This window comes from Sphaerodactylus townsendi, linkage group LG07 (genome assembly GCF_021028975.2).
Source record: "Sphaerodactylus townsendi isolate TG3544 linkage group LG07, MPM_Stown_v2.3, whole genome shotgun sequence".
Taxonomy (NCBI): domain Eukaryota; kingdom Metazoa; phylum Chordata; class Lepidosauria; order Squamata; family Sphaerodactylidae; genus Sphaerodactylus; species Sphaerodactylus townsendi.
In genome coordinates this window covers 4,986,148-5,013,822 of record NC_059431.1, presented here as the reverse complement: position 1 = coordinate 5,013,822, position 27,675 = coordinate 4,986,148, and the positions used below count along the sequence as shown (strand labels likewise).

General features: G+C 45.0%; 1 protein-coding gene and 1 long non-coding RNA gene across 12 annotated transcripts in view; both read left to right on the top strand.

Annotated features, from left to right (window-relative positions):
- CELF4 (CUGBP Elav-like family member 4) overlaps positions 1-27,675 on the top strand; it is a 912,878-nt gene that overhangs the window by 158,173 nt on the left and 727,030 nt on the right. The window lies entirely within an intron of this gene.
- LOC125436227 lies at positions 12,361-27,657 on the top strand. Its single transcript, XR_007245023.1, has 3 exons — positions 12,361-12,501; positions 13,913-13,916; positions 27,646-27,657. It is a non-coding gene; the product is annotated as an uncharacterized LOC125436227 (long non-coding RNA).

Here is a 27,675-nt window from a genome sequence, read left to right as displayed (position 1 = left end):
TGACATACCTCTCCAATAGTTTTAAAACATCTGGATGAAACAACAAGACAGAATGAAAAAGACACCCACCCACCCTCTAAAGTAAGAGACTATTAATTTGTCAGCCCACGTGTTTCAGGCTGAAAATCTTCTTTTTCATTTCCCTTCTCCTTTGCGCAAACTGAACGCATGTTCTTAACCTTTTTACGTACTTTCATGCCAATTTTCCCCAATAGTAAGTGGGTATTTTCAACATTATTCATGTATTGATCAACATTTCACGTTGTGCAGTGGCAGGTGAATTATGTTTGTGCACATGGTGTGGATGAATACCCCATAAATTGTGTACAAAACTCATGGAACATGAATAGTGTTTGTTTTTTAAGAAAAAATAGTTGCCTTTCTTCCTATGGATTTCAAGACAGCTTACAATAGTACTCAAATGCATAAAAACTGCATTTACGGTAAATACAGTTTATTCCTGCTTTAACTAGAAGAAGAAGAGTTTGGATTTATATCCCCCCTTTCTCTCCTGTAGGAGACTCAAAGGGGCTTACAATCTCCTTGCCCTTCCCCCCTCACAACAAACACCCTGTGAGGTGGGTGGGGCTGAGAGAGCTCCGAGAAGCTGTGACTTGCCCAAGGTCACCCAGCTGGCATGTGTGGGAGTGCCCAGGCTAATCTGAATTCCCCAGATAAGCCTCCACAGCTCAGGCGGCAGAGCTGGGATTCAAACCCGGTTCCTCCAGATTAGATACACAAGCTCTTAACCTCCTACGCCACTGCTGCTAAATGCAGTCCTAGATAAAACACTCCTAAAGGCCAAAAGGTGTGGGTGGGTAGGTATGCCAACCTGTGGAAGTTGGTCCCTATATGAGTATGCTACAATTAGATCTATAAACCCAATGTTGAAAAAATGGGAAGTTCAGAGTTAGGGCGGAATGATAAACAAATATAGACAGGAGCCAAACAGGAAATGTTTGCTCATCCCTAATAACGTGGCAATTTTTCGCCTGTCATATTCAAGGGGATGAAATGCGGCATTGGACCATACAAATTAAAGGGAAAGTGACCGGTGCTTTAAGTTAACAGGTGCTGACACCTGTGGATTTTTTCCCCACCCACCTTTGCCCATTTTCATTATTTTTTTTTTCATTCTTGAAACCTTTGCTCTATTTTTGGAAGGAGGGAGAAGGGAATAAACTTTACCGGATATCAAATCTCTCTCTCTTTCTTTCTCTCTGCATTATGAGCAGACATGCCTTTCTCTTTTCAAGGGAACGTAAGGCAGAGACAGCCACAAATTATGATAAAAAATAATTAAAATAATTGTACATTGGTGCCCTTGGCTCAAGGAGGACAAACTGTTACTGGGGAATAAATTGGATAAGTGGAATGAATCTTGCGAATTCATTTAATGTTAGCAGAGGGGTGGGGGCGAGCTGGAAAATCAAGGACACATTGCGTCAACCCCTGGCTATTGATCTTGGGTTGTAGATTTCTAACCCTCTCTATTCCTGAGGCTGAGCATGAGTAATTTTTTCCCTCTTTCATTCTCGTTTGTAGCTGTTATGGGAGATTAGAACAGTTTGCCCCAGACACATCTTGTAGAAGGATAAGTGGATGTTCCCTAATTCGTTTTGCTTTTGTATTGCTTTATATCATATATTCAGTATCTGCTGCTTTCATTTTCGGCTTGTTGGTGATTGTGTTGGATTTGTTGTTTTTGGATTATAGGATGCTGCATGGCCCTGACCTAGATAGTCAGTCCCAGGCTAGCCTGATCTCTTTAGATCTCAGAAGCTAAGCAGGGTCGGCCCTGGTTAGCACTTGGATGGGAGACCACCAAGGAAGCCCAGGGTTGCTATGCAGCGGCAGGTAAGGGCCAACCTCCTCTAAACATCTCTTGCCTTGACCTGGATGGCCCAGCTAATCCAATCTCATCAGATCTCAGAAGCAAATCAGGGTCCGCCCTGATTAGTACTTGAATGATAGACCATCAAGGATGTCCGTGGTTGCTACAGAGAGGCAGGAAATGGCAAACTATCCCAATTTCATAAGATCTCAGAAGCAAAACAAGGTGAGATATGGTTAGTACTGAATGATAAACCATCAAGGATGTCCATGATTGCTACAGAGAGGCAGGAAATGGCAAACTATCCCGATTTCATAAGATCTCAGAAGCAAAACAGGGCCAGCTCTGGTTAGTACTTGAATGATAGACCATCAAGGATGTCCATGGTTGCTACAGAGAGGCAAGAAATGGCAAACTACCCTGTTTCATAAGATCTCAGAAGCAAAACAGGGTAAGCTATGGTTAGTACTGAATGATGAACCATCAAGGATGTCCATGGTTGCTACAGAGAGGCTCTGGTTAGTAGGAGTGGCGGAGTCTCCTTCTTTGGAGATTTTCAAACAGAGGATGGATGAACATATGTCGGGAATGGTTTGATTGTGTGTTCCTGCATTGCAGAGGGTTGGACTTGATTAACTTGATGGTCTCTTCCAACTCTATGATTCGATTGTTTAACCCTTGCCCTCACACAGGGGAGGGGCTGTGAGTTGAAGCACTTTACACACACTATGTTGAATGGCTGTCTCTTCAATTGATATATACCGTGTACAGCATTGCTATGCATAAGGCTGATTTATTGGGGCTCAGATAACGTTGAAGTGCATCAAGAGAAGCGGCAGATATCTCACGATTTTTGCTTCAGGCTCATGAGACTCGCTGTCATGACTCACCGAAATAACATCACGTCGGCGGACTTTCAAGTTTTCCAGAGCAGCCTAGATGTTGAAGGGAGAGGAGGAAAAGACGTTTCAGGCAGTGAACTTCGGGGTCCTTGACTTAATGCAGCACAAAACGGAAAGGTTAGGCTAGAAGCACACGTTCCTTTTGCACCCTTATATAAAGCTGTGGTGCGACCGCACTTGGAGTACTGTATCCAGTTCTGGTCGCCGCATCTCAAAAAGGATATTGAGGAGATAGAAAAGGTGTAGAGAAGGGCAACGAGGATGATTGAGGGACTGGAGCACCTTCCCTATGAGGAGAGGCTGCAGCGTTTGGGACTCTTTAGTTTGGAGAGGAGGAGTTTGGATCCTCCTTGATCTGAGATTGCAAATGCCTTAGCAGACGAGGTGCTCGGGAGCAACAGCCGCAGAAGGCCATTGCTTTCACATCCTGCATGTGAGCTCCCAAAGGCACCTGGTGGGCCACTGCGAGTAGCAGAGTGCTGGACTAGATGGACTCTGGTCTGATCCAGCTGGCTTGTTCTTATGTTCTTATGTTCTTATGAGAGGGAAAAAAATGGGACGGAGGAAACGGGTAGATTCAGTTCCCAGAAGGGAAAGTCAAAACGGGTTCTCTGGAGGGGTGACAAATTTCAAACAACCCCTAGGCCCCTTCCGCACATGCAGAATAACGCACTTTCAATCCACTTTCACAATTGTTTGCAAGTAGATTTTGCTATTTTGCACAGTAAAATCCAGCTGCTTTGAAAGTGGATTAAGAACATAAGTAGAAGAACATAAGAACAAGCCAGCTGGATCAGACCAGAGTCCATCTAGTCCAGCTCTCTGCTACTCGCAGTGGCCCACCAGGTGCCTTTGGGAGCTCTCATGCAGGATGTGAAAGCAATGGCCTTCTGCGGCTGTTGCTCCCAATCACCTGGCCTGTTAAGGCATTTGCAATCTCAGATCAAAGAGGATCAAGATTGGTAGCCATAAATTGACTTCTCCTCCATCAATCTGTCCAAGCCCCTTTTAAAGCTATCCAGGTTAGTGGCCATCACCACCTCCTATGGCAGCATATTCCAAACACCAATCACACGTTGTGTGAAGAAGTATTTCCTTTTCTTAGTCCTAATTCTTCCCCCCAGCATTTTCAATGAATGCCCCCTGGTTCTAGTATTGTGAGAAAGAGAGAAAAATTTCTCTCTGTCAACATTTTCTACCCCATGCATAATTTTATAGACTTCAATCCTATCCCCGCTCAGACGCCGCCTCTCCAAACTAAAGAGTCCCAAACGCTGCAGCCTCTCCTCATAGGGAAGGTGGTCCAGTTCCTCAATCATCCTCGTTGCCCTTCTCTGCACTTTTTCTATCTCTTCGATATCCTTTTTGAGATGTGGTGACCAGAACTGAACACAGTACTCCAAGTGCGGTCGCACCACGGCTTTATATCAGGGCATGACAATCTTTGCAGTTTTATTATCAATTCCTTTCCTAATTGAAAATGGATTATTCTGCATGTGCGGAAGGGGCCCTAGTCTTCTAGAACCACTGCCTGAATGGGGGCTCTCCTCGGATTTTTAGGATGCTCACAGCCATGGGGTCTTTCCTGCCGAACGCACGCAAAGTAACAGACACACGCGATTCAGACCCTACTGATAAACTTGGCAACTTCGCTTGGAGGATTTCATCTTGGAGAATAAAGATGAAGTAGAAAGGAAGGGGGGGGAGAGAGACACTTCACACAGATATCCCATAATATTCACGTAGGGAAGTCGTACCCGTCAGCTTCACAGGTTGTCCAAACTTTTGTATTATATGCTATGAGATGCGCATCTCGGGTCTTTTGATCCACAGGTAATGAAATATGTAACGCTGACAGCTCACCCGAGGCAGGTTTGCAACAAACCTGGCACCCGCTGGGGCCGACCAAATTCTTGGCATCTGGATTCTTTTCAAGCGTCTAACTTTGTTTTGACCTGAAGTCACCTGTCACCTGTCTCAGCTGTGGCTTTATTTTTATTTCAGGACGTGCCAGGCCGGTATTTCGGTGCCAATCCGTACGAGCCTGGGCCCTTTACGGCAGCAGCTTTGTGTTATAAAAAGCGTTTTGTGATGTTTGTCAACAGAGAGGCCGCGGTGCTCGCTTTGAGAGACCACCATTATTAATTCTCAGCTAATAACATTTAACATTTCTCCAGTGCTTTCAAGATCTTTAAAGGTGGTTATGGGCAGATTAGAGAGTCAGGGGTTGGCGAGATGGACTATGATCGAGAAGGTCGAGTTTCAAAACGGCCACACATTTTGTTTTGCATCACAGTGCCTCTAACCTTGGTATAGGTAACCCACCTCACTGGACTGTTGTGAGGATAAACCGAGGAAGCGAAAACTGTGCATACTGCCCTGAACTCCTAAGGCAAACAGCAAGATTAAAAAATACGATGTCTGAGAGCCATAATATAACATAACTATAATAATTTGGGTGCTGTGTAGTTTCCGGGCTGTATGGCCGTGTTCTAGCATTCTCTCCTGACGTTTCGCCTGCATCTGTGGCTGGCATCTTCAGAGGATCATGATCCTCTGAAGATGCCAGCCACAGATGCAGGCGAAACGTCAGGAGAGAATGCTGCTAGAACACGGCCATACAGCCCGGAAACTACACAGCACCCAAGTGATTCCGGCCGTGAAAGCCTTCAACAATACATTTAACTATAATAATCTCAAAAATGGAAAAAAATATAAGAAATACTGGTTTATGTTTATCTGACTAGAGAATAATCTACATGAAAGATACAATATAATTTTGTTATATGGACCTATATCTATGGAATTAGAAGGTTAAATGAGATTTCTCGCACAATGAATGAAAGTTTCAGTTTATTCATTTTTTTCTTTTAACTAAACTTTTAATTTTTTAGGGTTAATGGCAATGTAGCAATGTTGACATGTAAGATGATGGTATCTTTGTAGTGATGTTTATATTTTTAATAAAACTAAAAAAAGTACGATGTCTGTTTCCGCACAACACTCATAAAACATTTTCAGGCAGGGAACGAAACGTTTTCTCCCGGGAGGTCTGCATGGTTTTTAGCCCAAAACGTTTAATTCCTAGCCTGAAAACTGCATTTGCGTGTTGGCGTCATTTTCTGAGTTTGAATCTTCTGAGCTTCAAGCCGGATTGCCATCCGTTTTTATTTTGCAGGGGTCACGTCAACGTAACTACATAGACACGGCCTCTAGAGAATCGCAGCACGAGGTTTTGAAGCTTCAAATCTACTAATTTAAAAATAAGTTTTGTTTTGTTTGTAAAAGGAATAACCTCAAAATGGTGGCCACCAAGCATTTTCCAGGGGGTGAGGTAGGAAATCTTTGAAAATATTTGCAAATGTTTTCAGGGGCTTTTCAGAAATTATTGTTTCAAAGAAGGGTGAAGCTTGTGTGATTGGCGTTTGGAATATGCTGCCACAGGAGGTGGTGATGGCCACTAACCTGGATAGCTTTAAAAGGGGCTTGGACAGATTTATGGAGGAGAAGTCGATTTATGGCTACCAATCTTGATCCTCTTTGATCTGAGATTGCAAATGCCTTAACAGTCCAGGTGCTCGGGAGCAACAGCCACAGAAGGCCAATGCTTTCACATCCTGCACGTGAGCGCCCAAAGGCACCTGGTGGGCCACTGCGAGTAGCAGAGAGCTGGACTAGATGGACTCTGGTCTGATCCAGCAGGCTAGTTCTTATGTTCTTATGTTCTTATGAAGCTGAGCTTCAGTAAAGCCATTTAGTATATTCAAGCCTGGGATTAGGAGGGATTCAAATCCAGGACATCCTGTTTTGCACCACGAGCTTATATCAGCTTTCTGACTACATCTTCAGCAAGCTGGGAGCCAGTGTGGCGCAGCAGAGTCTAGGATCTGGGAAAACTGGGATTGAATACCGCAGATGCCTGCTGGGTGACTTTGAACCAGGCACGTATGTTCAGCCAAACCTCCCTCACAAGGTGGTTGTGCGAACAAAAAGGAGGAGAATGTGAGCTTCTTTGCGTTCTTACTGGGGGCAGAAAGGCAGGGTATCGCAGAAGCAAGGAAATAATAGTTGCAGCAGTGGCATAGTGGTTAAGAGCAGGTGCACTCTAATCTGGAGAACCGGGTTTGATTCCACGTTTAGGAGGCTTATCTGGTGAACTAGATTAGCTTGTGCACTCCAACACATGCCAGCTGGGTGACCTTGGTCTAGTCACAGTTCTTCGGAGCTCTCTCAGCCCCACCTACCTCACAGAGTGTTTGTTGTTGGGGGGGAAGGGAAAGGAGATTGCAAACCCCTTTGAGTCTCCTTATAGGAGAGAAAGGTGGGGTATAAATCCAAACTACTCCTCCTCTTCTTCTTCTGCTTCTTCTTCTGCTTCTTCTACCTCTTCTTCTTCCTCTTCTTCTTCCTCTTCTTCTTCCTCTTCTTCTTCTTCATCCTCGCACTCATCTTCTTCTTCTTCTTCTTCTTCTTCTTCTTCTTCTTCTTCTTCTTCTTCTTCTTCTTCTTCTTCTTCTTCTTCTTCTTCTTCTTCTTCTTCTCCCATGCACAGCTGTGTTGTGGCTCTTCTCACTGATTCCCTCCCAAATGTGCCCCTCGCTTCCACCGGCACCGAGAGCAGACTAGCTTTGAGTGTTAAAGCTGTTGTGACAGGGTAGTTGATGTACACACCCTGGCCGGCTTCATTGGCTTTTCAGCCTGCGCTTCTTTCTCAAGGATCAGAAGTGGATTACCCAATAAAGTTTAATACGCTAGACAGCCGAGGCCCAGCCACATTAATTCCCTGTCGTACAAAGGAAGAGGCCCGGACAGGTTGCGCTCTGCATCAATGCATAAAATTGGAAGTTATTGATTTATTTGCTCCTAAATAAATTTTTTAAGCTGCATTTCCACAATAAAAATTACTGAATGTGGTGTGCAAAACAGTGATAAAAAGAAGGAGAGACTGGTCAGAGGCACAGAGGCGAAAAAAATAAAATCATTACCATCTTAATACCTTCTCTTTTCAAAAGTACAAAATGCCAATGTAGTTGTTGTGGGTTTTCTGGGTTGTGCGGACATGGTCTGGTATCTTTTGCCACCAACGTTTCACCCGCATCTATGGCTGGCATCTTCAGAGACATATCACAGCAAGACGTGCTTCTCTGTGCGACATACCAGCGAAGATGCCAGCCCTAGATGTGGGTGAAACATTAGGAGCAAAAAATACCGGAACACAGCCACACAGCCCAAAAACCCATAACAGCCAGTTGATACTGGTTGTGAAAGCCATATTACGCTACCTGTGGTGGCAAACCTTTTGCACTCCAGATGTTATGGACTACAATTCCCATCAGGAATTGTAGGAATTGTAGTCCATAACATCTGGAGTGCCAAAGGATCGCCACCACTGCATGATAACCCTAGCAAGGATTGACTGTAAATGTCCCTCTGCTCCTCTGCAGTTTGGGCCAGTGGGTACGACCCTCCGCAAGTGCACATGTGTGAAAATTAATCCCTGGACAAGCGTATTGTTTGGGGCAATCGTTGGACCCCTCCGCACAGACAGAATAATGCACTTTCAATCCACTTTCACAATTGTTTGCAAGCGGATCTTGCCATTCCGCACAGTAAAATCCAGCTGCAAAGTGCATTCAAAGTGGATTGAAAGTGCATTGGACTCTATAGCCTGTGAGAGCCAGCGTGGTGTAGTGGTTACGAGCACTCTAATCTGGAGAACTGGGTTTGATTCCCCGCTCTGCCACTCGAGCTGAGGAGGTTTATCAGGGGAACCAGATTAGCTTGTGCACTCCGACATGCGCCAGCTGGGTGACCTTGGGCTAGTCAGTTCTTCAGAGCTCTCTCAGCCCCACCCACCTCACAGGGTGTTTGTTCTGTCAATGGTGTAGCACCCAGGGGATGGGGGGCATCTTGCACCGGGTGCAAACCGGTGCAGGGGCATGGCAGGGGAATGGCGTTCTGGGGCGTGGGGGGGGCAGGTAGGGGCGTGGCTGGGGTGCAGGGCACACACGTGCCCTGGGCTCAGTTCCCCCTCACTACAGCTCTGGGGGGGAAGGGAAAGGAGATTGTAAGCTCCTTTGAGTCTTCTTACAGGAAAGAAAGGGGGGATATAAATCCAAACTCCTCCTCTTCCTCTTCTTCTTCTGCCTCTTCCATCCCTCTGTGCTTCCTTCCCTCTCCAAACCTGCCTCTCCCCAAGTTCCCTCCCCTTGCCTGCCAACCTCCAGAAATTTCCCAACCCAAAGATGGCAACCCCATCGCCCTCTCCCGCCCTCTTGGCAGACTTCGCATTACAACGCAAACATGTTCTCATCCGTTCCTGTTATTAAAACTATTTATCGGAGGGGGACTTTCATATTTTCTTTTTGGATCAACCGGAGATAATGCAACGTGCTTGTTTTAATTTGCAAGGTTAACTGATCTAATTATCTGTGTGTGTTTATTTAAATCCTTTTGCGTTCACCGCTAACGCAGGTGGCTGCTTTGTATGCCGGGAACAGGAAGTTTCTTAAAATGAGATGATAGAGCTCAGCGGGCCTCCTTGTAGGGGAAAATTTTTCTAATAATGCCTGAATTTATTAACAGACAAAAGATGGAGGGTTTATTTACATGAAACAAATTTCAGGAGTAGCTTTTGTTTTTTGTTTTTTCGTCTTGTTTTTTTGCATATTACAGAGCTGTTGATGGCCAGATAGCTGCTCTGACTCTCCTGGGAGCTGGATCTTAATTATTTACAATATTTATATTTTGTACCTTTTTTCTTTGTACTGAAAAAAAAAGTTCTCAAAATGGCTGGGATATTTCCAGCTTGTTTGAGTTGTCAGTTCTGGGTTGGGAAATCGCCAGAGATTTGGGGGTGGGCCCTAGGTCAGTGATGGCGAACCTTTTCGAGACCGAGTGCCCAAACTGCAACCCAAAACCCACTTATTTATCGCAAAGTGCCAACACGGCAATTTAACCTGAATACCAAAGTTTTGGTTTAGAAAAACGGTTGATTCCAAGGCACACGTTGCTTGGGAGAAAGCTTGGTGGTAGTTGGTGGCTTTGCTTTGAAGCAATCGTGCAACGCTTTGAATGGGTGAATCACAACCCTAGGAGGGTTTAGAAGCAAGCCCCATTGCCAGCAACCGAGCTTACTCCCAGGTAAAGGATTGTGCTTTAGTTCTTCCCATGAAAATCAGTGGGGTTTAACAGCACTTAACAGGGTTACCTACATGTCGTGCCCAACAGCCCAGGCCAGCCTAGATGTGTGTGTGTGGGGGGGTGATTTTTGCCCCCCCCCATGATGAATTCTGTGCACGTGTGCTCACAGAGAGGGCTCTGAGTGCCACCACTGGTACCCGTGCCATAGGTTCGCCACCACTGCCCTAGAAGATATCAAGATTTGGGAGATGAATCCTAGAAGACATCAAGATTTGGGGAGGGAAAGAGCCTCAGCGAGATATAATTCCATTGTAAAAGATCTGGAATCCATGCCCTACAAAGAGAGGCTTAGGGAGCTGGGGCCGTTTAGTCTGGAGAAGTGAAGGTTAAGGGGGGGAGGACATGATAGCCATGTCTAGATATTTGAAGGGATGTCATGACGAAGAGGGAGCTAGGTTTTTTTCTGCCGCTTCAGAGACTACGACGTGGAGTAATGGATTAAAGGTGCAGGAAAAGAGATTCCACCTAAACATTAGGAAAAAAATTCCTGACAGTAAAAGGTGTTCAAAAGTGGAATGTATTACCACAGAGTGTGGTTGTGTCTCCTTCTTTGGAGGTTTTTTAGAGGGGCTGGATGGTCATCTGTCAGGAGTGCTTTGATTGTGTGTTCCTGCATTGCAGGAGGTTGGACTTGATGGCCCTTGGAATCTCTTCCAACTCTGTGATTCTATGAGTCCACGCTCCAGAGCAGCTATTTTTCCCAGGGAACTAATCTTTGCCATCTGAAGATCAGGTAGAACTCCAGGAGATCGTCAGACTCTACGTTCTCTGCAGTGGCCCTGGCAATCTAGAACCCTTTCTCCTCGGAGGTTAACCAGGCCCTGACGCTGCAGAAGTTTAGACTAGGCTGACCAGACGTCCCGCTTTTGGTGGGACAGTCCCACCTTAAAACAATTTGTCCCGCATCCCGTGGGTTTTTTGAAGTGTCCCGATTTTTGGAAGGCTGCTGCACTGCCTTCTGGGGCGCAAGGCAGTGCGGAAGCCTCCCGTGCACGCGGCCGCAGGAGCACGGCCTTCTGGGGTGCTCCTGTTTCCCACCCTGTGACGGGGCAGGAAACAGGAATGCCCCAGAAGGCAGTGCGCTCCTGCGGCTGGGCGCGCATGCGCAGCCACCCGCCTACCCGCCCGTCCCAGTTTACAAAGGTGACCATCTGGTCACCTCAGTTTAGACGCATGGCCAAGACCACTCTTTGTACCCAAAATGGACAATCCAGAAATGGTTGGAATACCAGAAATGGTTGGAACAAGTGACACTGGACATTTTTGATATAATAACAAAGAATAAACTGTGGCAAGATAAACAGAGCGAAATCTTGAAGATATGGACTATATACGAGGACTGGATGAAAGAAGCTGGAGCCAATGAGGAGAAATGGGAGAAAACATTACAAAGAATGAACTTACTGCTGTTTGTTGGACAAAACTATGAAAAATATAGGGGGGAGGGAAAAGGGGGGGAAAGTATTGTTTGAAAACAAATGAAGAAAAGCATTAATATAAAATGTAATATTCAAATGATACAATAAATTTTTTTAAAAAAAATCCCAAAACAGATTTTTTTAAAATAACATCCTAAATATGTCAAATCTACACTGTGCAGAAATCCACCTTTCTGTGTCCAGATCAGTGTAAGTCAAGGTGAGAGATATTCTTGAGACGGAAAACGCACTTGCCTTTGCGCGAGACTGCTGTCACCGATAGCATTTTGTGACTGACCGGACGGAGCCTTCCAGAACCGGTGTCATCCAGAAGCAGGGAAAGAGCGTGCCATTTCCGAGGCAGTGCTTTCCAAATTGCTTGAAGGGGAAAGGAGGATAAATACCCGAGTTCTAATACCTCGGCCTGTCAACATCCTATTTCTTGAGGGGGCTTAAGGGTTTTTCTTACAGCTATGGCAGGAATTATTTTGTAGGATTTAGCTCTCTTTAGCCGTTCCCTCTATCACGATCGGAGAGCCGAGGCGGCTGTTTCTCATTTTGAATTCTGGTGAGGGGAGATCAGCGGCTGATTCTTCACGGCTCCCCGTTGCGCAAGCAGTGACCTGTTGTTGTTGGTTTTTTACCCAAAAAGAAGATAGCAACACCAACCCTCTGTTGGAATTTGGTTGAAGGTGGATCAGCCCAGCCCTGAGTGTAAGTGCAGTAAAGGAGCTCCTCAGTAAAGGGGCCCAGATATATGTAAAAAGGGAAAACTTACATTTATTTCAAGTAACTTCGGGTCACGAGCATTGTTCCAGGTGAAGAGTAGATAGATAGAAATCTTAGTCTAAAGCAGTGGTGGCGAACCTTTGGCACTCCAGATGTTATGGACTACAATTCCCATCAGCCCCTGCCAGCATGGCCAATTGGCCATGCTGGAAGGGGCTGATGGGAATTGAAGTCCATAACATCTGGAGTGCCAAAGGTTCGCCACCACTGGTCTAAAGAGATAACTTTCCCTATCACAAGTGGGCGTTCTAACATGCCGTCATGTATGTGCAAGTGAGAAATGCTTTTTGTGGGAAAGCCCCAGCAGGAGCAAGTCGCCATTGCATGTGCTCAGTGCAAAGGAGAAGGAGGAGGAGTTGGTGGGCGGAGCCTAGAGATGGGGAGCAAACAACAGCACAGGCCAATCTGCTCGTGGTCCCTGGCCCCTTCGTGATGTGGCTGGCTTCTGCTCGGGCCAGAGCTTTTACGGCTCTGGCCCCTGCCTGGTGGAATGCTCTTCCTCCAGCAGTCCAGGCCCTGCATGACCTTAAGCTGTTCCACCGGGCTTTTGGGGAGGCTGGCCGCTGATGTGCGCCCCCCTCGTTCTGACAACGCGAGCCCTGCTGTCTCCCCTTAGGGGAGTTTTAAACTGTCGGACGCCATCTGTTGTCTTCTGTAATGTAATAATGTTGTAATTGAGCACTGTATATTAATGGGGAGGGGTATTAAGATGCATGGAATTTATTTATATATTTAATTGTATTTATATAATTATGTTGTGAACCACCCTGAGCCCTTCGGGGAGGGCGGTATACAAGTTTAATAAATGAATGAATGAGTGAGTGAGTGAGTGAGTGAGTGAGTGAGTGAGTGAGTGAGTGAGTGAGTGAGTGAGTGAGTGAGTGAGTGAGTGAGTGAGTGAGTGAGTGAGTGAGTGAGTGAGTGATAGATAGATAGATAGATAGATAGATAGATAGATAGATAGATAGATAGATAGATAGATAGATAGATAGATAGATAGATAGATAGATAGATAGATAGATAGATAGATAGATAGATGATAGACGATAGATGATAGACGATAGACGATAGACGACAGACAGACGACAGACAGACAAACAGACGACAGACAGACAGACAGACAGACAGACAGACAGACAGACAGACAGACAGACAGACAGACAGACAGACAGACAGATAGATAGGGCCCCCGTTGTCCAGGCATGCAGAAGTTGCTTATTCCAACACATTCCTGACAGACACGGTGAGCAGAGTTTAGCAGAGCAAAGTGCTAAATAACTTCTAGGTGGTGTCCGGAGATCTCCCACTATTACAACCAACTGATCTCCAGGCAACAGACTTGTCTGAGCATCTCAGCACACGACAAGTACACCTGGCAGCTGCAGTAGCTGCCGTGCAGACGCAACCGAGCTGGCAGAACACCGGCATAAACCTGAAGGCTCAATTCCATGGATGATTACTCAGAAGTAAGGCTCCATAAGTTTAGTGGAACCTACTCCTTGGTAACTGTGTTTAAGTTTGCTCCCTCGGTAATATATCCTTAATCAATTTGCTCATCTCTGACCAGACGGGATTCTTATTACCCCGATGGATCCAAGAATGTTGAACCTCTCGTTCCCAGCCTAAACTTAACAACCAATTTATAACCCTTTTTTTGCACCTGTTCCAATCTGAATTCATCATTCCCGAGCACGAGTGACTAGTATTGTAGATGTGACCTCACTTTCTGCTCTTCTAGGGCATTAATATTTTCTGGTCCTGATCAGAAATGTCTAGCCATAGCCGTCCACATAACTCTTTCTCTCTGATGTGTCTTGCAAAGTGCTAAATAACATGCTGTTCGGAGGAAAAAAAGGTGTTGTATGAATTTTAAAAAATCACAGAGGCCTGAAAGGGATTTACCTTTTTCTATCTTTGGCCATTTCTGCACGGTCAAAATATCCTGGGTTGAGCAAGAAAAATATCCCTGTGCAGCTGAGAATTCCACACGGTTCTGGGGCTAAAGCGGGCCTGCCTCGGTGTTGCCCTACAATATTTCCCTTACCCCGGGATTATCAAAAATCACTAGCTTGGAGGTTCTTTTAAAAAATCCCAGTACGACCCTGCTACTGTGTGACCTTCTACTGTGCAAAAACCAATTGAGAGCAGGACCGGTTTATTTTCCCACCTGATCTTGCCGCCTGATGTTCATTCAAGCTGCCACTCAAAAACAACAGCCAATCAGAATGTGGGACACCGGCCATGCTCAGATATGCTTCGGAAGTAAATACAGAAGTCTTGAGCTCATGCAAAAGAACCTGGTTTTCAGTGGATCCCTTTAAAAAGTGGGTAGTCTTGTGGATGGACACCCAGGGATAAAATGGGCCCAGGTTCAAAAAAATCAGTGGTGCACAGTGATAATTTTGCCATGCGGAAACAGTCTTTGTGCATGGTTCTGGTGGGTTTTCCGGCCTATGTGGCCGTGGTCTGGTGGATCTTGTTCCTAACATTTCATCTGTGTCTGGCATCTTCAGAGGTGTATCCCAGAGGGAAGTCTGTTACACACTGCGTCCAATGTGTAAAACACGCACAAAGTTTAGTGCATGTTCCCATCGTTTCGAGCATCAACATCAGGATTCTTTTGGGTACAAGTGGATGTATAAAATTGGTCATAGTCCAATATTGACCCTTTCCACACAAACCTTTTAACATATTTTTAGGTGAGAAATGGTATCCTGAATCTCTGCTTGTTCCAGTCGGTCTTGTTGATTTGTGTTGCGGACATGGTGTGCCAACTATACACAGCTATACAGTATTTATGTGAACAGTGTTACATCATTTATTTGTTTAGTTCACCCATGGGGATTTATTGGTACATGAACAGAACTGAAGGAAAGGTATATACATTAGCTGAAAATTTCATACCCGGAAATAGAACATGGCACAAAATCAGGGGATTGATTTGAGCAAGGGGGATGATGGGCGGGATTTGGGGGCTCAGACACCGTAGTTGGATGAAATAATAATGTCCTATCTGGGGGATGATATGCATAATCCTATGCAGATGATATGCATAATCCTGTACAGACTTATTCCAAACTAAGGCCAATTATACACTGGTACTCCACCACATGCTAAAAGGAGGTTCTTTTCACAACAGAGCTTCCATTGTGGACACCTTCCTCCCCCCCAACTCAAACTCTCTGCATGGCAGATCCTGTTACTACTGCTGTTTGTGAGCAACCTTTTCCCCTGCTTTGTGGGGAAGGCAAGAGAAATGGCCCTGCATTATTCTTTGCTTTGGGCTTTTTGGCTCCACCCACCTCACCTGCTGTCCTTCCATGCCCCTCAATGATCCAGAGGGCTTTTAAAAACATTATTTGAACTTCACGAATTTGTACCATGTTAGATCTATCAAAATAATGATAGCTCGAATACAGAAAAATCAAAATACCAAGGAACGTCAAAATAACAAGCCTCTCTGTCCTCCCATGGCTGCAGCAGAAAAGTGTTTGTTTGTTTGTTTGTTTGTGTGTCTGTGTGTATCAAGGTGTGAGGGCAGAGAATATCAGTTCTAGGACATGGTCCACTTCTTCAGCAGAGGGAGGTCCAGGAAATTGCTTTGCCTATTTCATGGGGGGGGGGTTATTTTTGGAAAGAGACAACATTATCAATGTAACAGCTATGACAATAATATTGACAATACCAGCAATTAAAAGGGCTTTAACAACGCCAGCAATCTTGTGGCTGTGTGCTTTTAACAGGGAGTTGATAGGTGGGGTTAAGAGAACCAGAAAAAGCAGAGACCCCAGGGGAATTCAGCATGCAAACTGTGCAGTAGGCAGCAAAGTGCCTCCTGACACACAAACAGAGAAATGTGAGGAAACCCCACAACAACCACACTGTGCTAATTGTTCCATGCACAATGGGCCTAAGTCCATTGAAATGAAAGGGCTAAGACGGGCATAGCCCTTTTTAGGATTGCACTGAATGTAGGTCCTTTGCTCTCCTGTTTTCAGATAGGACAAGAAAGAGCCTCCTCCAGCGAGCACGCCTCAGGCATCTGTGGGTTTTCTCACTTCTGCTGGGAAGGCGACAGATTGCATGTTGCAGCTTCCCAACTAACGTTTGCACGGCCCACCCATGGAAAGCAAATCAAGAGTGGTATTTTTTGCAAGGGACCAAGGCAGAACAAGCTTGGCTGGGGGGAAGGGGGGAAAATGAGAGCATGAAAGTTCACTGGCTGCTTAATTTTGTCCCCGTGTGTAAACACAGCCTTGTCAATAGCAGGGAGGCTTCAGTGCGTTAATTAATGATTTACTCACACTGACCCTTGACCCCGTGGTAAATACAAGGGATTTAGTTCTCTTCTATTAACTCCCTCCGTTGGCTCAGCAGAAAGCAAGAAGCTCTGCCGGCCCCCTCCTTCCCCTCCCAACCATGTCTGCCCCTTTGGAGGAAGGAGCAAACGGCAGTCCCAGATCACGTTTTGATTTTATTTTGAGCACAGTGGGACCCGGTCATTTTGGTGGGAACATGGAGCACATGTTTAAATCTCTCCTATTGAAATGTAAGGTCTAACCAATGCTTCACATGTGTGTGTGTGTGTGTGTGTGTGTATACACATATATATATACACACACACACACTATATACACACACACTGATATGTGTATATATGTGTGTGTATATGGGTATGTATACATACACATACACATGTATGTTTATATATGTGTGCATATATGTGTGCATATACATACGTATACATACATATATATATGTATATATATGCAAATATATATGTATATATGTATGTATATACACACACATATATACACATATACATGTATATATACACATGTATATGTGTATATATACATGTATATGTGTATGTATGTATATGTGTGTGAATATATATACACACATATACACATATACATGTATATATACACGTGTATATGTGTATATACACACACATGTGTATGTGTATATATACATGTATATGTGTGTGTGTATATCTACACACACACATACATACACACATGTATATGTGTGTGTATGTATATATAGATACACACGCGCGCACACACACACACACACACACACACCCCTTTCTGCACAAATCTCCTAAAATGTTTGTAAAATGTTTTCAATCCCCTTCCTTTTATCTGCACACACCCTCAGGAAATGATTCATGGCCCCATTATGTAGTTTCCCCCTTTTTTTAAGTTCACTGGTGAGTCGATGCTTTCACGCTTCACAGCTTTGTTCTGTAATTCTCCACACCTCGCCTCGAAGTTTATCCCCCCCCCACAAAAAAATAACAAAATAACTCGCAGAAACTCACAGACATGGCTAAAACACAGGCGAGGGGAAGCAGAGAGCGAGCTCGCCAAATGGTGCTGAGGAGGACGAGTAACTTGAAAATGTTTTAAAGAGATTGTACAGCAGGGAAGCCATTTTGAAAATGCCTCAGCCTCAAGAATCCTTTTTTAAAAGGATTCATCTGAAACGATTTGCCGCTGGAAATAAAAATGTTTTGGGAACCAAAGAGGGTAAAAACAATGTGGAACACCACGGAGGAAGTGTGTTATTTCCTGCCTCAAAACATTTTAAATAAATTGTGCAGAAACACTCCTCATCTTTCTCTCTCTCTCTCTCACTCACTCACTCTCTGTCTGTTTCGTTTGCATCCTATTAAGAGATGCTGTGATTGCATGAGTCTCTGTGTGAACATGAGTCTCTGTGTGAGCTCTGTATGTGTATTAGGTGTTGTCAAGATGCTTTTGGGACGTGAAATACTATACTGGATGTTCTGCTTCTACAGGGTATGAAGTCACAGTTAACTTTCTTAACATACAACATATAACATCAACATTTAACATCACACTTCAAGGTCCTGTTCAGGTTGCATTTTCAAGTCCTTATATTTACAGTCCACCGATACTGCCAAGTCCAGTTCTTCTTTGCAAGTGGGTTGGCTCCTGAAGACTCCAAGGGCTTGATGAACAGGATTCAACACGATGAAGGTTTCCAGGGGAACTCTCACCCATTACAAACCCAAAAAAACCCAAAACAATAAACGCCAACATTTACAACAAAGCAAAAACAAACAACTACCTCCCCACTAGTTCCCTCCCAACAACATTGCAGTTACCTTAACAAGGTGTTAAGGGCTTATACAAATCAAGGTCTGAGTCTGATAGCCTTGTCTCCTCCAAACTACATGAGCTCCTCATGCTGCTTTGAGTCTCCACCCCTTTCTGGGTCAACCCATTCTGAGCATGGGGGTTACACTAGCTTGGATCATCCAGGTGATGACAGTGAGGATCTCGGAGGACAGAATTCTCAGGCTAACTCTGGGGACCTAGGAGGCGAGACAGACAACCTGCCTTACTTGGTTCTCCCAGCCACGCAAGAGAGCATCTGTGTACCTTCGTCTGTGGCCACCTCTGAGACTCCTTGGTGGACTCTCATCCAATCACCAATCAGAGCCGCAGTTAATAGTCACGGCAGCTTGTTTCCAGAAAGCCACATATACCAGAACCAACCACCAAGAACCAACCAACCCACAAACAAATGTGCGGTTGTGATGCCTGTTTCGATCCTTGCAAATACATGCTCATTTGAACCTGTGTGTTGCCGCTTACAATCTTTTCTTTAAGTGAGAATATATAGCTATGCTGGAGCCAGTTCAGTTAGCTCCCACCCGTCCCTTACTGTGGGCTCCTTCGAGCCCTTTCTTCCCGTAACTTCATAACCTCGGCGACAAACCTGCTCCAGCTCTTCTCTCCCCCCCGCCCCTCCCGAGCACCTCCGTTACTCTCATGCTTTATGAGTCCAGGGCTCTGGGCTCTATTAAGGCTCCGTTGCCAGCCAGTAAAAATGAGGAATTAGTTCCTGCCATCCCCTGAAAGGAGTTTTAATGCACTCGGTTGCCTGCGAGCCCAGATGCAATAGTTCTGTTATCGCTGAGAGTTGTATAACATAGAGGCTTAATAAAGCTTTATAAGGGGAAGGATACGAGACGGTGTTTGTGTGTAGCGGGGGGGTGTGTGTGTGCGGGCCACTCAGACCAGCCCCCGTGGACGCAGCCGGTTGTACACCTTTTGTTTCTGGCTAGTCCCTTTGGCACCCAGGTTTGCGCAACCGGATAACGTCTCTTCTTGGGCCCAAGAAAGGCGGAGATCCCGATTTGCGGGCTTGCTGTGTTGATTCAGATGACTTTTGACAGGTTTCCTTGAGAGACCTGAGGAAGAAGGTGTATAGAGTTGGGACTGTTCTTACAATGATCCAATCATCTCGGATCTCTCCTTGTGAGTTATTAGGAGCACCTCTGCATTTTGGAGGGGTAAGTCAACATTATTGCCAACCCATTGGTCCTTCTGTTTTGCTTAATTTTGCTCAGAGGATATGGTCATGCGTAAATATTTCCACCAAGTTGAAACTATCCTGAGAATCACGCTCCTTAAAAAATGGAGATTTGTGGGGGGGGGGCAGCCTAAGGAAGGGCGGGTTTGAGGAGGGGCGGAATCTCATCCCAGTATAATGCCATAGAGTCCATGTGGAACTCCATGGGGGAAACGTTTTATTTCCTACCTCAAATCGTATAGATCTCTTCTCGTCGCTTACTGATCATGCAAAATGGAAATTTACGTTGGTCCCTCTGGAAACCGCGAGATGTGTTTTTGCCTTCCCCAAAATAAAGAATTGGGGAACACCCAGTAGGTTCATATCAGACAAAGCAAACCAAATGTCACATGAGGTAGAATTAATTTATGGAATTCATTGCCAAATGGAATCATCTCAAATTGCTTTCGAAAGGGACTACAGAATATTATTGGGATTTGTATTGTCGAAGGCTTTCACGGCCGGAATCACTTGGGATTATTATTGGGATTATTATTGGGATTATTTACATTATTTAAGCCATTTTGTGTTTATTAGTCACAAGGGCTAAGTGGAATGCCCTGTTCAGAGGGAAGATGCTTCTGATATCAGTTTCTGGGAATTAGGCTTTGTGGCTCTAATTTGAGGCTTTCTCGGGGGCATCTTGTAGGTCATTGTGGTAGATGAGATGTCAGCCTAGACTAAGATGTTCCGATTCTGCGAGGGCTGCTATTGAATATAGTTTTAGGGATAAGCTGTGTTGGCCTGCAGTAGAACAGCTAGATTTAAGTCCAGTAAAACCTTGGAAGGCAACAAGATTTGGAGAGGGGAGGTTTTCTTTGTGTATGTAATTGTGTATGCATGTTAAGTGGTGTCACATTGTTACCAACTGACAAGGACCCCATGAATCCATGTCCTCCAAAACGTCTTATTGCCAGCCTTGCTCAGACGTTGCATGTTGGGTCTTTCTGTTCTGACATTACTTCCTGAAAGGGCTTTTCAACAATGGAATATGCTGACTCGGAGTGTGGTGGAGTCTCCTTCTTTGGAGGTTTTTCAACAGAAGCTGGATGGCCATCTGTAGGGGGTGCTTCGATTGTGTCTTCCTGCATGGCAAGGGGCTGGACTTGATGCTCCTTGTGTTCTCTTCCAACTTTATGACTCTATCATTCTCCTACTACTTCGACTTTTTCCCTATCATTATTTTTTTCCCCATTGATTCTTGCCTTCTTGTAATGTCACCATTAATAACCTCATATTCCCTTCTAGGGAGAGTTCAGGCTTCATTTGGTCTAGAACCAACTTTTGGGCAGTCCGTGGTATCCACCAAACTCCTCCAACACCACATTTCAGATGAATCTACTTTTTCCTGTCTGCTTTCTTCGTTGTCCAGCTGTCACACCCACAAATAGTGACGAGGAAGACTACAGTGTGAATTGTCTTGACCTCGGTCAGCAATGGCCTTTTCCACACAAATCACTGTAGGTTCCTGATGCCCCGCTCAAAACAATTCATGGCCAGCATTGTACGTTTTATCCCATTTTTAGTTAGTTGATTCCATGCTTCGGTGCTGCATAGCTTCATGCTGCGATTCTCGATACCTCATATAATTGATGCCTCAAAGATTACACACACGCCCCAACAAATTAGGAAAAGAATCACAGAAATGATCAGATAAAGAAGAAGAGTTTGGAATTATACCCCGCTTTTCTCTTCTGTAAGGAGACTCAAGGTGGCTTACAAGCTCCTTTCTCTTCCTCTCCACACAACAGACACTCTGAGGTAGGCGGGGCTGAGAGAGTCCTGTGAGAACTGTGACTAGCCCAAGGTGACCCAGCAAGAATGTAGGAGTGCAGAAATGCATCTGGTTCACCAGATAAGTCTCTGTCACTCAGGTGGAGGAGTGGGGAATCAAATCCGGTTCTCCAGATTAGAATCCACCCGTTCTTAACCACTAGGGGGAACAGACTACGGGGAACAGGGAGCTCAGAAAATGACACCAAAGAGAAAGTTCGGGGATGGCAGAGAGGCATGGAAAACTTCTTAAAGGGACTGCACCGCAGTGAAGCCATTTTGAAAATGTTTCAGCCTAAAGAATAGTTTTTAAAGGGGATTCACGGAAAACATTTTGTGGCTGGAAACAGAATGGTTTCAGAGCCAAAAGGGGGAAGAACAATGTGGAATTCCACAGGGGAAACGTTTTATTTCCTGCCTCAAAATGTTTTGAAAGACTTCTGCTGACAGGTTCGGTGACACACACGTTAATGCTTAAGAATGATTTCTATCTCCTTCATGGCTAACTTTCCCAGTCTCAATCACCTTTTGATTTCTTGGTTTCCAATCTTAGGCTCATTCCGCACATGCAGAATAATGCACTTTCAAACGGCTTTCAGTGCTCTTTGAAGCTGTGCGGAATGGCAAAATCCACTTGCAAACAGTTGTGAAAGTGGTTTGAGAGCACATTATTTTGCGTGTGCAGAAGGGGCCATATTTTTTTTTATTATTCATTGTTTAGATTTGTAGACCGCCCCATCCCCAAGGGGCTCTGGGCGGTGTACAACAACATCAACATATATCCAGTTGATAACAAAATAAACAATTATTACATGTGCTAAAATCCATTAAAACCATTAAAACAGCGGCCAATACAATAATAACAGGTGTCCCATAACCCAATTTATTAAAAAGCCTCCCCAAAAGGAGGGAACGGCTTTTTGATGGTCTCTAAGGTGCAAATGGCCCCGAACCTAGAAGTTATTGAATAGTTCATGAAATACTCTGACTTGGAACAAATACTTTCGGCGACAGAGCCTACAGATAAACTTCGGGATGAAAAACTTTGGAGAAGCGGGCAAACTTGTTATGACATCTGCGAAAAGGGAGGGGAAAGCCAAGAGAAACACATGTCTCTTGAAGGAATCCCCTCGACAAATTAAATCTCGAAGCCCAAAGACAAAGAAAGGAGAATTAATTTTTCCAACCGATATGAAATGCTCCGAATCAGATAAGTCTTGTCATTAGAGAAGGCACTAAGCAGCGACTGTCTGGATAATACCGCCAGCTTGGAGCTGCTCTCTGAACATCTAAATACATTAAATCCATAAAACTAAATGAAAGCAGCTGCAGTTTTATAGAAATGAAACGCTCCCATATTAAAAAATCCAAGCGCTTATGGATTGAAAGGGGAAAAATAATAGTAAAATTAAAGGGGGAGGAGGGAGGCAGGAGAGGCAGTTGGGAGTACCGTCTCTCTGAAAAGGAAAAGGATGTCTATCAATATGGGATAGGGTCTTCGCTGTCTTGCAACTTTAAGCGTATTGTGTGCAAGAACCTGCCGATGTATATGGGTTGGATCTTACCAGCTTTATTTATTTATTTATTTGTTTGTTTGTTTGTTTGTTTGTTTGTTTGTTTGTTTGTTTGTTTGTTTGTTTGTTTGTTTGTTTGTTTGTTTGTTTGTTTGTTTGTTTGTTTGTTTGTTTGTTTGTTTGTTTGTTTGTTTGTTTGTTTGTTGTTCCACTTATATACCGCCCTCCCCCGGAGGGCTCAGGGCGGTTTACAACAATGACAGAACAAGTGGATACATAAAATACATATAAAGATTAAAAGCAGCGTTAAAGCTGCGGTGCTGGGGGGGATAACTGGGGCTCTTTGGAAGAGCCCCGTGTGGCACGCAGAAGGGTCCCAATTTCAGTCCCCAGCATCTTCGGTTTTAAAAGATCATGAAAAAGGTGATGGGAAAGACCTCTGCCCAGCGTATTGACAGAAAATGGAGCCCAGGGCAAGAACATAAGAACATAAGAACATAAGAACAAGCCAGCTGGATCAGACCAAAGTCCATCTAGTCCAGCTCTCTGCTACTTGCAGTGGCCCACCAGGTGCCTTTGGGACCTCACATGTAGGATGTGAAAGCAATGGCCTTCTGCGGCTGTTGCTCCCGATCACCTGGTCTGTTAAGGCATTTGCAATCTCAGATCAAAGAGGATCAAGATTGGTAGCCATAAATCGACTTCTCCTCCATAAATCTGTCCAAGCCCCTTTTAAAGCTATCCAGGTTAGTGGCCATCACCACCTCCTGTGGCAGCATATTCCAAACACCAATCACACGTTGCGTGAAGAAGTGTTTCCTTTTATTAGTCCTAATTCTTCCCCCCAAGCATTTTCAATGAATGCCCCCTGGTTCTAGTATTGTGAGAAAGAGAGAAAAATTTCTCTCTGTCAACATTTTCTACCCCATGCATAATTTTGTAGACTTCAATCATATCCCCCCTCAGCCGCCTCCTCTCCAAACTAAAGAGTCCCAAACGCTGCAGCCTCTCCTCATAGGGAAGGTGCTCCAGTCCCTCAATCATCCTTGTTGCCCTTCTCTGCACTTTTTCTATCTCCTCAATATCCTTTTTGAGATGCGGCGACCAGAACTGGACACAGTACTCCAAGTGCGGTCGCACCACTGCTTTATATAAGGGCATGACAATCTTTGCAGTTTTATTATCAATTCCTTTCCTAATGATCCCCAGCATAGAGTTTGCCTTTTTCACAGCTGCCATTGCTTTCGCATCCTCCATGTGAACTCCCAAAGGCACCTGGTGGGCTACTGCGAGTAGCAGAGAGCTGGACTAGATGGACTCTGGTCTGATCCAGCTGGCTTGTTCTTATGTTCTTATGTCATTTATGAATAGGTTAAAGAGCACTGGTCCCAAAACGGATCCTTGGGGGACACCACTCCCGACATCTCTCCATTGTGAGAATTTCCCATTTACACCCACTCTTTGTTTCCTGTTTCTCAACCAGTTTTTAATCCATAGGACGACTTCCCCTCTTATTCCTTCTTTGCTGAGTTTTCTCAACAGTCTCTGGTGAGGAGGAACTGTCCCCCCTCCAGCAGGACTGAGTTTTCTTACCCCCCCTATAGGCGGCCACCCTCCCCCACCTTCTTACATGCCCCCCTTTGCCCCAAAACTCAACAAGAAGGATCCGCCTTCTTAAACTGGCCCAAGCAGCCTCTGAGCCAGGATGGCCAAGCCAGGCCAGGCCAGGCTGGGTCAGGCAAGGGGAGACCAGCTGCAGCTGTGCCGAAGCCTCCTTCTCTGCTGCCAAAGCAGGGAAGGTCGTGGCAGGCTGGAGAGGGCTGCTATGACCAGCAGTGGAGGAGGCAGCACCAGGTGGGGGTGCCTCTCCGCTGGAGGGGTGTGGGAGCTGATTTTCCACCCCCCATGAGACATCTGCCTGGGGACATATGCCCCCATTTGTCCCCCTGTGTGGTACGCCCCTGCCTCCGCCTGAGACCCTGAAGAGCAGCTGCCAGTCAGAGAAGACAATCCTGACCTTGATGGAATCAACCTAAGGCCACTTTATGCGTGTTCCACCCTTCCCTGCTTTGGCCATTTATCTGCAGTTACAAATTTGAAATAACATCTACGAACATTTTGCTAAGATACAGTGTATGGAAATGGGTTACCAAGTGGTATACAAGTGGGGGAAAAAAAGATTGGGAACTTTTCCAGGCTCATCCTGCACTAAGCAGGAGGTTGGACTAGATGGCCTGCAAGGCCCTTCCCACTCTATGGTGCTATGGTGTCTCCGGGTTCTACCTGAATATTGGCAACAGTAGCTCAGAGAACACTGTTCTCAGAAGATACTGCAAGAGCTAGGCAATGAAAGCTGTATCTGTTTAGGAAGGCCCTTCCCTCTGGTTTTTAAGGGAATTGATAGTAGGTGCCATCTTTTATGTTGATCTTAATAATGCTGCATTTTAATGGGGTGGGGTTTATTTTATTAGAGCCTATATTAATTGATATTTAACGGATTTTAGTCTGACATATGTGCTCTATTCTATATGTTGTTCGCTGCCCTGAGCCCTACGGGGGAGGGCGGTATATAAACCTAATAAATGAATGAATGAATGAATGAATGAATGAATGAATGAATGAATGAATGAATGAATGAATGAATGAATGAATGAATGAATGAATGAAGGCAGAAGAAGAGTTTGGATCTGTACCCCACCCTTCTCTCCTGTAAGGAGTCTCGAGGTGGCTTACAAGCTCCTTTCCTTTCCTCTCCCCACAACAGACACATTGTGAGGTAGGTGGGGCTGAGTGAGTTCTGGGAAAACTGTGACTAGCCCAAGGTCATCCAGCGGGCTTCATGTGTAGGAGTTGGGAAACAAATCCAGGCTTCATGTGTAGGAGTTGGGAAACAAATCCAGACAAGAATCTGCCTCTTATGTGGAGGAATGGGGTGTCGAACTCGGTTCTCCAGATTAGAGTCTGCTGTTTTTAGCCACTACACTATACTGGAGGTACACCTGAGTCCAGCAACACCTTTGAAAACAACAATGTTTTCAGCATGTAAGCTTTTCAGGGTCAAAGCTCCAATGTGTTGTCAAAGGCTTTTACTATTACAACCAACTGGCTGTTGTGGGTTTTCCGAACTGTGTGGCCATGGCCTAGTAGTTTCTGCTCCTAACATTTTGCCCGCATCTATGGCTGGCCTCTTCAGAGGCATGCCCTGGTGAGATGGGTTTCTCTCTGTTTGTCAGAGAGCTTTGACTCTTGGAAGCTTAGACCCCGAAAGTATTGTAAGGTGGGTGTCTAAGAGCCAGTGTGGTGTAGTGGTTAAGGTGCACTCTAATCTGGAGAACTGGGATTGATTCCCCACCCTGCCACTTGAACTGTGGAGACTTATCTGGTGAACCAGATGAGCTTGTGCACTCCAACACATGCCAGCTGGGTGACCTTGGGCTCATCACAGTTCTTCGGAGCTCTCTCAGCCCCACCCACCTCACAGGTTATTTGTTGTTGGAGGGGGAGGGAAAGAAGATTGTAAGCCCCTTTGAGTCTCCTTACAGGAGAGAAAGGGAGGTATAAATCCAAACTCTTCTTCTTCTTCTAAGGGGCTACTGGGCTCAGTAATATGAGGTGGTGAGTCAGAGGGGAGGATATACAGGTTAACTCCTTGCTATTACTTTCTGAAATAGATATTGCTAGCTGATGAAGACTCTGCGAAACATGTATATAAACCGCAGAACACGTCCTGTTTATCCAGTTGCCAATTAGACTGGAGTTTTGAATGGGAGAGACCCCAAGTCATTAATCTTATCACAGGACAGTTGAAATCAACACATAGGCATCGACTGCCAAGAAAAGAGACTGCTCTGAGGAATTTATAAACTTGGACTGTGAGTTTACCTTATTTATCCTCTATCGTGATACTTGGAACTTCAAGTGGACAATATGCATCTATATAAGAATTAAGTAATATTAGGTATTGTTCATAGGACGAGAGGATTGTCTTTCAAGTCCTTGTTTTGTTCTGTTCTCGGTATTGTTCTCCTATGTTGGTGCTTCACTTTGCACTTTTGTACATTAAAATCACCTGCCTTGCTTACTAAATTGTTTTGGATTTTGGCCAGTGGGCATTGTGCAATAGTTGTCTAAGTGTTTTGGACACTGAATGGGGTCAGTTTGGGTTTTCCATATTTGCTGTGTTGTGTGTGTTGTAGGAGGGGGGCAGGAACTGCTGTGTGCTTGCCTTGGGCCTTCCATGAGGTCTGTTGTCATAAACCAGGAGAGCTCAACCCTTTCTTCTCCTCCTCTCCCCGTTCCCGAATCTTTTATTCAGGCAAAGTCATCCAGACCTCCGGGGACAGATGTGTGGCTGGTTAAAATACATCAGAGCAGCCACGAGCTCTGGCACGTTTTGATGCGGCCGTGATCTCTCTCTCTCCTCTTTCTCCCTACCCTGCCCTTTCTTTCTTTGCTCTACTGCAGGCCTTCCATTCAGATACCCCCTGCTTTCCCCATATATACATTTCAAGGCAACGCAGATCCATTTCAGGCCTGTTAGAAGGCATAACCACTCTGCCCTGGTTTCTCAGATATGCAGTTGCCTATGGATACGGCTTTTCCAAGAGCTTCAATGAAACTTTACTTTTCTCATAGGATGTCATTGACTTCTTTCCTGCAATCTAAAAAAAAGGAAATAAGTGGAAGACTGGTGAGGAAAGACAGCTTGAATTCTGAACCGTTGAGTCGCCACCACGGCTTTTGTGGGAAATGAGCATTTGCTGCCATCTGAACACATTTATTTCATTTATTTATTCAGTTTCTGTCCTGCCCTATCTCCGTAGGGCTCAGGGTGAGCTACAACATACAATTCC